The sequence below is a fragment of the Podarcis cretensis genome, assembly GCF_951804945.1.
Source record: "Podarcis cretensis genome assembly, chromosome: Z".
Taxonomy (NCBI): Eukaryota; Metazoa; Chordata; class Lepidosauria; order Squamata; family Lacertidae; genus Podarcis; species Podarcis cretensis.
In genome coordinates this window covers 13678095-13692844 of record NC_137184.1, presented here as the reverse complement: position 1 = coordinate 13692844, position 14750 = coordinate 13678095, and the positions used below count along the sequence as shown (strand labels likewise).

General features: G+C 44.0%; 1 protein-coding gene and 1 long non-coding RNA gene across 9 annotated transcripts in view; one reads left to right on the top strand and one right to left on the bottom strand.

Moving 5' to 3' along the window:
- Positions 1-14750, top strand: part of RAPGEF1 (Rap guanine nucleotide exchange factor 1) — a 111548-nt gene that overhangs the window by 29474 nt on the left and 67324 nt on the right. The window lies entirely within an intron of this gene.
- On the bottom strand, positions 6539-13975 carry LOC307208164. Its single transcript, XR_013835028.1, has 3 exons — positions 13534-13975; positions 8824-9069; positions 6539-6967 (listed from the first exon to the last, which is right to left on the bottom strand). It is a non-coding gene; the product is annotated as an uncharacterized lncRNA (long non-coding RNA).

Sequence of the window (14750 nt, the reverse complement as noted above, 5' to 3'; positions counted from 1 at the left end):
ACAAACGAATACAGTGGTACCTTGGGTTACATACACTTCAGGTTACATACACTTCAGGTTACACACTCTGCTTACCTAGAAATAGTGCTTCAGGTTAAGAACTTTGCTTCAGGATAAGAACAGAAATCGGGCTCCGGCAGCAGCAGGAGGCCCCATTAGCTAAAGTGGTGCTTCAGGTTAAGAACAGTTTCAGGTTAAGAACGGACCTCCGGAACGAATTAAGTACTTAACCCGAGGTACCACTGTACCAGCAACAATATACTCTCCCAGATAGAATTCTTCTGTTGGGAGGGTGGGTGCTGGTGGAAGGCATTTAGCAGCAAATAATTTTACAGCTTTCCTCCTTTTCTAGCATTTGCTCAAGTGGTTCCTTCTCTCACCCCACCCCCACCCCTCCATTGGAAGCCTGTGAGCATTGACTACTTTTCCGAAGAGTTATGAGATCAGGGACCTTAAATGTTTTTTATTGCGTCTTGTGGGTAATTGGGTTCCTAATAAAAATTGCTTTCTAGGGGATGGGGTGGGCAGTCCTTGGAAGCCTCTACTCAAGTGCCCTCAGTTTGATGATTTAACACTTGGACAACCTAAGAAGCAGCGATCAGATAATGCAACCAAACAGTAGAGCTCCAGGCTTGGAGGGGAGGCAAGGAAGAACTTTTGGCCCGTGGGTGACACTAAACTCTTCAAGGGGATGGGTGCCTGTGTTCTATTTAAGGCAACTGTTGTTGATCTGGTTCTGTGGGCAACTGTTGGGTGGGCTCAGTGTCTTTTAAAAAGAAAAAAGGTATTCCAGTATGTAAGCTGGTGAAGCATTTATTTTAAAAAATATGGTTGTTTTTAAAAAACCATTATAGCTTTATTGCTGCTGCTTTGGTGATAGATACCTCCTTTTTATTTATTTTTTGCTGGAGTTCTTGACGTCCTGTGGCAGGGATGGGGAAGCTGTGTTTCTCCAGATGCTGCTGGACTACAACACCCTTGACCCATCTGGCCGTTGGCCTTGCGGCCTGGCACTGATGACCAGTGCTTTAAAAACAACAACATGTTTAGGAGTTCTATCATTTTCCTACTCATATTGCAATACTGTCCTTCAATAAGGCTGAACTTAGATTCACAAAATGTTTAGGTTATGCATCTCCCTGCATCCCCCCAGAAAAAAGGCACTGTCACAGACTATTGGTGGTCCATGTAGCACAGTTTGTGAGGCAGTGGGCTAGAGGTTCTCCGTCCTTTTCCTCTGCTTTTGTAACCGATTGGCTGACTGGCCCCTTCCTCCCACAATATATCTTTGTCCTTCACTCACTAAAGGAAAGCTATACTGTACAAATGGAACTCCACGTCAGCTAGTTGTGAAGAGTTTTATTTACGTTGGTTACTTGTAAATAAAAACAAAGCCTGGAGCTGTAGGGAATGTCTAGAACAGCATAGAAGGAACATTTTTCTGCACTTGTGTTTCAGACCTTGAACCCTGAACATCACACTTGCTTGAAAACTGTAGAAATAAAGATGTAAACTAGCTGTTTGGGGTTTGTTTGTTGCATTTTTAGTGCTTTTAAAAGGTGAGTTCACTGCATCTAAACTGTGATGGATTGCTAGGCTGAACCTTATGTTAATGAGAACACTCTCCGGATATAAAGGTGTCCAAGCCTGACCTCCCTTGGCCTCTGACATTTCATGTGCTGTGATGCTAAGGCTGGGCTGTGGGGTTATTATTACCACTTCCCAGATGCCCTGTTGGCTGTCTTTCCCTTCATTTTGGGGCACCATCTCCTTTTTCTGCCTTTAACTAGACAGTGCAGTTCCCAAAGAATGCATCTCTTAGTTTAGCACTAGCTAAAATTAGTTCTGAGCTACTGATTTGATGGTCAGGATCACAGGATTGGGGCCACGATCCAGAGAGAGAGGGAGAATTGGAGCACTGCTTCAATCTTGCATCTTTACAAACAGAAACACAACAACCCCTGACTTCTGCACAAGTCACTAACTGGAAGGAGGTGCGTTTGGCACAGTACAGAGTTAGTTACATCAGACAGCCTCCTCAAGGCTTAGGTTATTCTACTCTTTCTATGTCAGGAGTGATTAAGTGCTCCAGTCACACTGATACAAAGTAAGGACAGAATTACCCCTGCACCCCGCCCCCGCTGCTGAACAGTACATCTTGCAGAAATGCAGCAAGAATACTTTAACGTGAAACTTTGAGATCACAGGATCCTGGCTAGTTATGTATTTGTTTTGTTTCACAATATTTGTGTTGTGCTTGATTGTAATAATTGGTTTACTTAACATTCAGCCTTTCCTTTCTTCATTAGAGCTCAGTGTTGGAGCATTGCTTTCATGCAGAAGACCCAAGCCTAGGTTGAATCCCTGTAATTTTCAGGTAGGGCTGGGAAAGTCCCTGCCCCAAACCCTGGAGAGCCACTACCGGTCAGTGTAGACAGTACTGAGTTAGATGAACCAATGGTCTGACTCGCTAGGCAGCTCGCTAGGTGGGGTTGTCAGGGAGTTTTGCCTTCTGAGGTTTTTTCCCAGTGGAGAAATGAGCCTCCAACCTTTCCCTTTACACACTCTCACACACACCACTACCACCCTCTTGCAATAGCCGAACTGCTCAGAACAGCAAAAAAAAAGGGGGGAGGGGTTGTACATCACCACAGCTTTAGTTCCTCAACTTCTCTTGAGCCTGAGGGTAAAGCTGGTTTGGTTAGTGATATAAAGAAGGAGGTCCTCTTTCAGGAAAGTCTGTTCTTCTCCCACCCTCTAAAATTCATTTAGGGAGGTGTAGGAAGTTGTGGCCTCTGGCCCAAAAGGCTTTCAGTTGATGCAAGGCTGTTTTTAGTTCACTTACAAGTGTCTCCCTATTCCTGCTGCCATTATGTGGGCTTTGGCTGGACTCAGTTTGCAGGAATGCTGCACACATGACACACACTAAAGAAACTTCCATATGTTTCTACTGCCAGGCTTCAGAAATGCATCAAATCCTGAGCACTGTTAGGTGCCTGAGTAGCCAGGTGCCTGGGAATTGTCTAACACTGGATCTCCTGGCTGAGTCTGAGTGATTTATGACTGGTTCTAGTGGACCAGTCAGGAAGGATACCAGCAGCCACTCACAGCTGTCTTCAGATTGAGCCAGACCGAGGTCAGAATTTTGTACGATCAGGTCTTGTCTTCTTCTTATTCTTTGGCGATCCATAAACATGTCTTCCATAAACATGGTTTTAACAATGAGCCCATAAGTGACTCTGGAGGCTAATTCTGGATCCACATGTCCTTCCACAGTGGGGACATAGGTTTCTGGGCAGGAGTTGATCACGGTGTGCATTTGCCAAGTGTGCCTTCCTCTTAGCACATTTCTCCCTTGCGTCCTGTTCTCCAATTGGAGCACTCACAGGCAAGTGCTGTTGGCTGCCTTGTGCCCCCAGTCTCTGCCAAGCTGCAGTGCCACCTTTGAGTTGGTCATGGTAGCGAAGCACACGCCAAGCCAGGCTACCCCAGTGGTACAGAGAGAGTAAGGTACTTGTGTCAACCTGCCAAAATCTCTTATTTGAGAACCCTGGTTCCCTTCACTTAATTTTGTGTTGCACAGTTGTGTACAAGGACTGTAGTTTGATGGCAGAGCATCAACCTTGCATGTGGAAGGATCTGTGTTTCATCCCTGGCATCTCCAGGTGGGGCTGCAGAAGACCCTGTTCTGCAATGTTGGAGAGCTGCTGCCAGGCAGCATGGACAGTACTGACCTAGGTGGACCAATGGTCTGATTCATTATAGTGAAGGACTGTAGCTCATTGAGAGAGCATCTGCTTTGCATGCAGAAGGTCCCAGAGTCAATCCCTGGCATCTCCAGGCAAGGCTGGGAAAGATTCCCTGTCTGAGACCCTGGAGAGCCACGGCCAGTCAGTATAGGTAACACTAAGCTAGATGGACCATTGGTCCGACTCCACTTAAGGCAGCTTCCTACATTCTGTGCACAGCTATCAAATCCAACTATATATGCATTAATGTTGGAAGAGCTTTGCTATGTGACACCTCAAAGGTCCATTCTGCTTTCCTTAGTAGCTAGCCTGGTACCTCCTGGGGAGCCTACAAACAGGGTGCAAAGGCAATAGCCCTTTCTTTCTGCTGCTTGTCCCCAACAGTGGGGACACCAGATTCTATCAATTAAGCTATGTGTTTTGTCAACAAGTCATAGAATCATTGAGCTGGAGGGTGATCCTAGTGCGCCATCTAGGGCAGTCTCCTATTTGAAGCTGGAAATCCACAGCTAGGACCCCCGCCCAGCAAACAGGCAATTCTCCAGCTTCTGCTGGAGGACCTCCAGCCAGAGGATGCACCCCCACCCATATCTAGCTCCATTATTGAATAGCTGTGACCTTCAGGAAATGCCTAATGTTCAACTGAAAATCTCCCCTCCTGAATCTGAAGCTCACTATATCTAGTGTGGGCTCTTCACCACAGCAGACAACACACTTTTGCTGTCTTCTATGTGACAACCTTACAGAGATTTGAATACAATTATCTTGCCTTCCCCACTCAATTCTTTTCTTCCGAGCTAAAGATGTCCAGTCCTATCAACCTTTCCCCTGTTATCTTTGGCCCAACCAAATCTACTGCCAATCAGTTGTTGGATGACCCCCAAATTCTAGTCAATCATTGCACAATTTTATTGTCTGTGGTCATTTGATGGTCCCCTGTCGTCTGTCTGCAATCACTCCTTAACTTTGCCCTATCTTGGAATGCAAGTGTCCCTGAGGCCACTTGACCCATCCTTGGTTTCCTTGCTACACACATTTAAAAAAAAAAAAAAATTGCTGTGGAAATCCAGTTGACAGCAGCTTTATTTCCCACTTTAAAGAGCAGGGATGGGGCTGTTGGGCTACAGATGTTGTTGGACTACAGTTCCCATCACCCTTCACTATTGGCCATGGTGACTGGGGATGATGGGAGCTGGAGTCCAACAACATCTGGAAAGCTGGAGTTTTCCCCCGTCTTTGACTTGGAGCCCCACTTGGAGCCGGCTTGTTCTGGAAGCTCAACAGACAAGACGGAGAGATGGGTGATTCTTAGACACCCAAATATGAAAGGGCCCTTGTGGAAAAGCCTATCTCCCTGGCCCTCTCAACACTAGTTTATAACAGTTGCAGTCTGGGAGTGAGGGCTGGGAATAAAGGTTTTTGAGAGGCAAGTCTATAGGATTGGATCTGGAAGTTCAGATGGCTTCTGGTGTCACCAAAGAGGACCAAACCTGGGTTTTTTGTTTTGTTTTGGGAATTTCCCAATCTCTGATTGCTTCGGTCTTGTCCTTTGCCCCCTTGGGACATAAGGAGGGGTAATGTACCCACCTTGTGTCCCAAGTATAACTTTAGGTTGCCCAAACCAATATTTACTTAGCTTTACAGTGAGTCTTGCTTTTCACATAGCATTGATGGGTTGGTGTTAGACATTTTGACTAAAAATGGCTGTGTTGTCAATGTTTTCCATGGCAAATATCTAAAGAGGAATGAGGCAAAGTCCTGGAGGAGGAAGAGTCTGTCAGTAGTTCTTAGCTGTGGTGTCTGAATAGAGCCTCCAAGTTAAGAAGCAGTGTACCTTGTATGCAGGCAGTATTTGGAAGGGGTGGGAGAAAGCTGCTATTTTCAGTCCTTGCTTGTGGGATTCTAGGAAGCATCTGGTCAGTTGCTGTAAAAAACAGGATGCTAGACTAGGTAGTCCTTCATCCTGATACAGGGGACTTGTTGGCTGCAAAATGTGTGTTGTATTGGTTTAGAGCTATGATTTAGAGCAGTGGTCCCCAATTAGGTAAGTATTACGGACTCCCTGTTTTTCAAATGCCAAACCATTGACTCCCTACTTTTGAAAGTGTTGACATCTCTATGGTAGTTTTTGTTATGTGAATGGTGCCACCATAACCTCCAATATGTCCCAGCACAAAACTGGGACACATGTTTTCAGGACCATGCATCCATGCGAGTCACATGACCCGTGAAAGAGCACAGCGCTGACAAACATGTGTTTTGGGTCGCCACAGTTGGGTAAGATGTGCATCTGGCTGTGATCTCATGTGGTTTTGGGTGCCATATTCATGTGAGAAGAGCATGGCTTTCACAAACAGGATGTCCTGGACAGTTGGTGGGTTAGTGCTACGGATCCCCTAGGTGGGTTACACAGACAGCCTGATTGGGAGCCACTGGTTTAGAGCATTAGCCTTCGCCAACCTGGTGCACTCCAGATGTTGTTGGACTCGACTCCCATCATCCCAAACAGCATGAGCGATAGTCAGTGATGATGGTTTATCCCTGCCCTGCTTGAGAGTGTGAAAACAACTACAGAATGCTTCCTGTTCAAGTCCTGAAGAGATCTTCCAAAACAGGAAATGCAGAGCATTTGGTAACACAGATCAATCCATATGTTTTTAATATGAACTAGAATGTTTACTTCCAGTTCCCATTTTAGATGAGGAATGGACTAGTAATATTTGCAGCAAAATGTTGCAGTGTCAGCTTCACCTTCTAGCTGGATTGTTCTTGTTCAGGGTGCCAGCTAGCCAATTTCCCATAGTGATTGGTTTTGACCCTCCCACCATGGGACTGTGCAGGGGATGAATAAGGACATAAGAGTTGAAAGGGAGGTCAAAAAGGGCCTGGGCTAGTTTCTAAATTGTATTCTGTACTGCTTAATGTAACTTATGGATATGTGGAACCCCTTTAAAATATATGCAAACCACTTCCAGTTTCCTGCTGTGGGAAATGGCTGCCTCCCACACGAACAGACCCCAGCCGTGCCAGTAATTCAGGGTTGATATGGGGGTAATTAGTCCTGGCAGACTCCCCAGGGTGGGGGAGGACTGTCTCGCAGACCCGCAGATCATCCATGACCTGTCGGCTCGCATCAAGGTGCAAGTGGCAGGAATGCTGGGTCTAAGAGCACGGCACGGATGGCACTCTCCAGAGCCACTCCTACATGCAGGAGACACCTGTTTTGTAAAATAATAAGATTTGGATAAATAAATAAATAAATAAACAGGCATGTTCCAGATGGAGGAGGAAAAAACTGACAAATTATATAGTCATTGAATGCTGAATTTTGGACTTTAAACACTCTCATCTTGAAACGTGGATTAAGGTGAGCAACCGCTATCTTTCCGTACTTGCTATATTACATCACGATTTGGCGAAGCTCAGCCAGAAATAATTTAATTACTTAAACGAAACACAAGAGGCGAAATTTTTATTTGAATGTATAATGCACAGCCTTCAACGGAGAACTCTAATGAGAATTAGAGCTGGCAAAATAAGATCAGATATGGCAGCTCGGGCTGAAGATGGAAACAAAATGGCAAGTATTATCGCGCAGTTACAAAAAAAAAGAGGAATTCTAATGGAAAAGAGCTCCATTGGACTTGGGGTGTACAATCATACCTCGGGTTACAGACACTTCAGGTTGCGTTTTTTCAGGTTATGGACGCGCTGAAACCCAGAAGTACCGGAATGGGTTACTTCTGGGTTTCGGCGGTTGCGCATGCGCAGAAGACCAAATCGCAATATGCGCAGATGTGGCGCTGCGGGTTGCGAATGTGCTTCCCACATGGATCACGTTCGCAATCCGAGCGTCCACTGTACTTTGTTCTAAAATACATCTGCTTGTATGGATTATTTTTATACATTATTGTGGACAGAAATTGTGGACAGAAGGATGGAGAGCGCTGGATCCCTGCCAGCTCTTCTAGGGCCTGGAGGAGCTGTCCTTTTGTTCTTGGAGGAATTTAAATAATTCTCACATAATATACAGCCGGGAAGCATGCCCCACAATACAGCATTATATACAGACATATACGGACACCAGCTCATTAAGAGACATCAGAGAGAACTTGTTGAGTTGCCATTTATAAACTCTATTTTTGGAATGAAGCCCGGTGCCTTTAATGAGAACTTAACGAACAAAGGAGAGATAAGAGAACTGAACACCAACATAATTGGACAGAGAATAAGATGGGGGGGGGGAATGACTCCTGTGGGTTAACAATATAAAAATTTTGCTACAGAAGATGTGAGCCACAGAAACAACGACTGATCAGACTGAGAATAAGGATGGATAATTTGAAAAATATTAGTTTGGAATTTGAAAAGTAGCTGAAAATGCAGAAACATGAATGAGCACGATTATCTCTAGACATCTGGAACATGCGAAGTCCCACCCCCCAATAATAATTTTATAATTGGAATATATAATAGGTGGTATTGTTATTATTGTAATTTGGACTGATTTGATTTAATTTGTCATTAATTGGAAGATTGTTATTGAAACTGAATACAAAAATTAACAACAACAACAAAAAGATATGCGAACCAGCTGTTGGCACACAAACTCTTCCCAAGGATTGGAATAAAATTTGGGAATTGTGACCCTTAAAATCTGTTTCCAGAATAGCTAGGGGTGAATTCCTTAAAATTACTACACAGATGGTATTGCACTCCTTTGCAAAATGTCAAAAATGTTTTCTGCTATATCATTTAATTGTTGGAGGGGTTGCAATAAACTTGGTACATATTATCATTTGTGGTGGGAATATCAGTTGGTGCAAGATTTTTGGAATTTAATTGTGACAGAAATAATAGATATTACTACGGTAAATAGACTCCAAATAACAAGTAAATAAATAAAAAATCCAAAATTAATGCTATCAGGTTAACATTAATCTTGATCTTATATATGATCTTGTCAGCATGAATAGTAATTGCAACTCAGTGGAAAACAGCCCAAAATCTTACACAGGATACTTGCTACCACTCACTCTGAAATATAGCTATAAATGAAAGAAATAATACATACTTTGAGATTTTGAAAAGGACTAAAACTTCCAGGCAATTTGTATATGATTTGGCATTCCTTTATACAGCGGAACCATCATTTTCAAGACAGGGTTCTGACAAGTTTCAAGACTAGTTGCTTGGCATCCAAACAAGTACTAACTAATGCAAACTAGTTGCTTGGCATCCATCTTGCTTGGTAGACAATGGAGGAGTACACTTTTGCGGGTGAAGTCATACTATAGGTAGGTTGCAGTGCCTGCTGTGGCTGTAGAGGCCGATATGGGAGAGAAATGTTTCATTACTATGATGATTTTTTGGTGCAGGTGCACCATCCTGTTTCTTCTCTTCCCAGCAGTGGAAAATAAGTTTCTGAGTTATAATGCAGGCAATCTAATTAGATGCGGGAAATTTAATTAGGAACTATGAGAAATCAAGAGCATGAGCATGTACAGAAGGCATCTGCCTTGCCATTAAGGAACATCTGTATTTAATCAGATGATTCCACAATATAACAGTATTCTCAGGCCATATTTCTTTCTTCATAGCTCATAGAATCATAGATAATTTGATGCCCCCCTTTTTTGAAGATGGGGGCAACATTTGCCCACCTTCAGTCTGCAGGGACTTCACCTGTTCTCCAAGAATTCTCAAAGATTATAGACAGAGGTTCTAAGATTACATCCGCAGGCTCCTTTAGTACCCTTGGGTGCAGCTCACTAGGCCTGGAGATTTGAATTCATTTAAATTAGCTAGTTGTTTCCTTATCACCTCTTTTCCTCTCTTGGGCCGCAGCTCCTGCCTCACATCATTATCACCAGGTTGGGCATTGCGTTCCTATTGGGTGAAGACAAGAGGCAAAGTAGGTGTTGAACAGTTCTGCCTTCTCTTTGTCACCCAATAGCATTTCTCCATCTTCACCACTTGCTTGTTCTTCCTCTTACTTCAAATAAGAATTGTAGACAGGTTCAGAGTTTCACTTTTTAAACAATTTCTTTTTTTTTATAAAAATTTTTATTAGGTTTTCATATTTTATACACACACACAACAAAAACAAAAACAAAAACAAAACATAATAATTTCATACTCTTACTTTCTTTACCCTCTTTCCTTGACTTCCCCCCACCCCCTCTTCATACATCCCAATTCCAATAATTAATTCAGCAAGTTCTTATCTCTCATCTTTAACATATTATTATTATTTTTAAAACTTAACTCTTTTTACTTGTCCACATTTAACTTATCCAATTCTCTTATAAACATTAAATCTTTTTTCTAAGGTCGACCTAATTTCCCTCCCACAAATTTCTCCCTTTATATTTTAATTAATTATATGTCATAATGGCCAAATACAAAAATCATAAAATTTTAAAATTCTGTTCTCCCCTCCCTCCCTACCCCGGTTTCCATCCCTTATGTCCACAGAAACAGTTCCTAGCCCGGATTCCTCACATCCGAGGCCTTCAAGTCTCTGTCAGTCTCTCTCCGCCGATTTTGTTGGTAACCCTTTTTGTTGGTCCTCAGGTCTCAAAAGAGTTCAGTCGCAGTCACACCAAGTTTTCTTCCATCCAAAATACTTAAAAGCAGTTGCTGCAAAAGGTCAGCTGATCTCCCATACTCAAAGAGGAAGTCCCAATCATATTTCTTTATTCTTTTAAATTCCAGAATTCCAGGTACTCCAGGGACTTCCTCCTTCATCTTTCTCATCTTTCGCAGATTTGTAATCCGAAGATCTTCTTTATTTCCTGACAATATAGGCTTCTGATCGGTATTTTCCTTTTCCACTCCTTCTTTCCTCTCCACCTGTTCCAAAAATGTCTCTTCTGGTTCAGCTGCAGATTTCTTATTAGTCAAATCCTTTATGCATTCAGCAGAGTTGTTTGCTTTAGAATTCAAGGTCATAAGTTCTTTGTTCATAGCCGTACTCTGCTCTTGCAGGATTCCCACGAGAAAAAACATTTTTTCTATCTCTGCCAGTAATTTTCCCTCTGCAGCCATTGTAATGTCTCTAGTTCCCCCTAGGGGGATTCCAATTACTTGATAGTCCTTTTCCAACAGTCCGTTACTTATTGTTTATAACTACGTTGTTTCCAACCACCTCAGTTCAAATGCAACACTTTTAATTCAGAGAGTTTTTAAGTAACAAAGTTCTTAACTTTAACCGCCCGTTTGACAGCTCCTTTGACAGCTGTCAAACTCCTTATTCTTTTTCCTCCGGCTTACGCACAGGACACTCCCGGGTTCGGGGGGGGGGGTTACACAAAAGCTTCCAAAATTCCTCACTTTCTCTCCAGCACAAAGACTTCTTCTGTCAAATTCATTGAAGTATCTTTTATCTGACACCAAAAACAATACTCTCCACCTTAGTTCTCCAATCCTTGCTTTAGATCGTTTGTAGGTAGGGGGGGTGCGGACTTCCCTTTAGCACATCCCCCGATTGTACCAAATTCAAAGGTATAAATTTTAAAGTCCAGATTCCAATCTACTCACGGGTTGTTTATTTTCCAGTCCGAATTTTGGGAAAAAAGTCAGCGCTCTCCGGCCATGGCTCGCGGCTACGCTCCACTGAAGTAGCGGTCTACTCACAGCACCACGCCACTCCCCGTACCCTCTCCGTAGCCTTTAAAAAGGCTCTTCGTGGGTCGGGGAAGGCGCTTAAAGGTGCCCGCCGAGTCACCAAGTACGCAGGCTTCCGCGCCTGCGGTTTCTAAGGGTCCAAGCGTCGCTGGCCCGTCCTCAGCAGAGCCGATTCCCTCCGGAGCTCGGAGGGAATCCGCCATTAATCCGATCGCGCTAACCCGGAAGTCTCACTTTTTAAACAATTTCAAGCCTATAGCCCAGAATTTCCAACTTGCTAGAGGCTAAAGCCCACCCAGGTGCACCCGTCTCATCAGAGAATATTAAAAGTAGGGTATCATTTCCCCCCCCCACTTGTTTTGCTTATTTATTTTCTTCTTACAGATTACAAATCCTAGTACAGTGGTACCTCGGGTTACAGACGCTTCAGGTTACAGATGCTTCAGGTTACAGACTCTGCTAACCCAGAAATAGTACCTTGGGTTAAGAACTTTGCTTCAAGATGAGAACAGAAATTGCGCCGCCGCGGCACGGCAGCAGCGGGAGGCCCCATTAGCTAAAGTGGTACCTCAGGTTAAGAACAGTTTCAGGTTAAGAATGGACCTCCAGAACGAATTAAGTTCTTAACCCGAGGTACCACTGTAATCGTGGTTGGTAATAAACAAGGATAGGTGATATATTGATTATTATTATTTTACTTTATTCAATTTATGCTTCTAATAATTTCAGTTGGGGACAATAGAAACTTTATCAGGGGGTCAGTGAACTCATAATTTTGGCTATTCCAGCCCATTTCCATCCTAATTTTGCATTTCCAGTCCATTCCATTCTGTGGCTACTGAGCCTGCTCAATTCAAACCCTTTTATTGGTGTGTTTTTTTGTTTTTGTTTTTACATTCTTAAAATGAGACACCCCCATTTCCTCGATATGTACAAGAATTTGAATAAGGCTGTATAAAAAAAACACACCCTTTAGCATGATGCCTCGTTATGTCCACCCAACAAACAGCAGGTTATGATCGAAGAACTAGCCTTCCGGGCTAACAGCACCATTCCAAAACCCGTTTTGAGTGGTGGTTTTGTTTTTTCGTCTGAATGCAGAAAAAAAAACAGACAACATTTCTCTCTCCTGCTGGGACATGGAAAAAGTATCTTTCCTGCTTGAATGTGGGGTAGCTGAAAACAAAGGCCTGCCTGGGTTTGGGGCGCAATTAGGAGGTACACAAGTACTGCGTGAATTGAGGCTCTCTACTGTACCTCTTGACCCCCCCTGCCCCAGATGACCCCCCCCTCCACTTCTGCCTGTCGGGATACAGAGGGCTAACCTGCTCCCAAGAGTGTTCTTTCCAGGCATTGCAAGAAGAGAAATTATTTGGGCCTTTTCTATTTTTGTACATACCTTTTGGGCAAGATTGAAAAGGAGCTAGGGAGGCCGACTCTTCTGTAGTGTCACTCCCTTGCCCAGCCCACCCATTTCAAAACATGAAGCCGCCCTCCTTTCCTGCCCAAACGCCCCAAGAGGAGGGTGTCTGAAGACCACCAGCGCCCCGAGGGGGGGACACAGCCCCCTCCCTGTACAGTAGACCCACTTTCACAACCGCCCGCCCCCAACATGGTGTAGCGACTGTTGAAGATCGACTTCTGTACCTGTGAGACTTCTCGGCCGCCTCTCGGGTTGCTCCGAGTCAGCTACCCGCCTCGTTCTTACTGTTGCCTTCCAATAAAGAAAGTTTCCCCCTGCTCAATTCTCATTGGAACCTATGCCCTTTTAAAATGTGGGGGGTTGGGGGGTTGGGGAGGAGTATTGGGCTGTTGATTTTATTTTGATTTTGTTCTGTGAACCATCCTGAGACCTCTGGGTATAGGGTGGCATATAAATTCAACAAATAATACATAAAATAAGAATAAGAATAAATAATAAGCCCCCCTTTAGGCATTCATTTATATATGTTCTGTACTGCTTCAAATCTCAGCATTTCCCTGAGCATGGCATACCAGCTCTCTTGTTCTCAGTGCTTTTATTCCGACTCCATTTATGTCAGCACTTAGTATTAGAAGGTGCTTTCTTTCTTTCTTTCTTTCTTTCTTTTCTTTTCTTTTATGTTATTTTATTTTATTTTATTTTATTTATAAAACTCTCTGTGGAGTGCCTTACATCTGAGCTCTTGAACCCTAGGATAGCTTGTTGTTAGCATTGGTGTCTTCCACAGCCCTTGCCATAATTGTGTGCCTTAATGGTGAGAGACAATGACATCACCCCTGTTGCCTTGGCAATGGGTAAACAGCCCCTGGCAACATGGGGTTCTTTTTAGAAACCTGTATTCCAGCCAGACAAGTCGCATGCCTTGAAATCCAAGCCTAAATTGCGAAGTTCGTTTTCCTTTCCTCCAAGAAGGGGGGGACGGGACACTGAACCTTCCCAAGGGAAGTGACAGGCAGGTCAAACAAGAAAATGGGCACAATATCAATGTTTCACACCCTTTCACTGTTCCTCCAGCTTGAGGCTGGTGCCTTGTGGGGGATGGGAGGGGTCAGAGCCTTTTGTTCTTTTCGGGAGGATGTGGCTTTCCATCCTGGAAATCCAGCCACTGAAGGTGCTTCAGACCTTAAGTGCCTGAGCTATTTGTTATTATAGCCTTTTCACACTAGGATTTTGGTATAATCCAGTAGCAGCCTTGGTGGTCTTTTGCGCCCCTCCTGCAACATCTGCTGGGCTTGCCCGAAAGCAAGAGATGGGTTTCTGCATGCTGGCGGAGGGGGGCCTCCAGGCAAGCCAAAATACTGATTTGTAAATTGAACCTGGACAAACTTAAGTCACATGATCTGTTATAAGGCAGCTTCCTGTGCTCCTTTCTTGCTGGTGCAGCTAGTCTTCTGTCAGCTCTGACTTTTTCTATCGGGAGTTGTAGGGGGGCTATGCAGATTACATTCGCACTTGATACCCTTCTGGCCCCATGCTCAGGACTGCTGTGCTGTTGGCCTGCCACCAGTTAATTCACCCTTTTGAGGAAGTTCCACTGGTAGAGGATTTGTTTTGCATGCCGAAGGACCCAGGTTTAATCCCTGCCAGCACCCCCAGGTAGGGCTGATAATGCTCACCACTTGAAAGGCTGGAGAGCTGCTGCCTGCCAGTGTTGATAATTCAGAGCTAGATGGACCATAATAAAGAGATTGATGGATTGAATAAGAGGCGTACATTTACATATGTTTTAAAAAGTCTAGTGTAAGGCCAAGGATGGTTCACCTGTGGCCATCCCAAGATTGCTGGACTATACCTCCCATCATCCCTGACCATAGGTCAGTAGGTTTTATAAAACTCCAGCATCTCTAGGTAGAGCTGGGAGAGACCCCTGCCTGAAACCCACGAGAGCT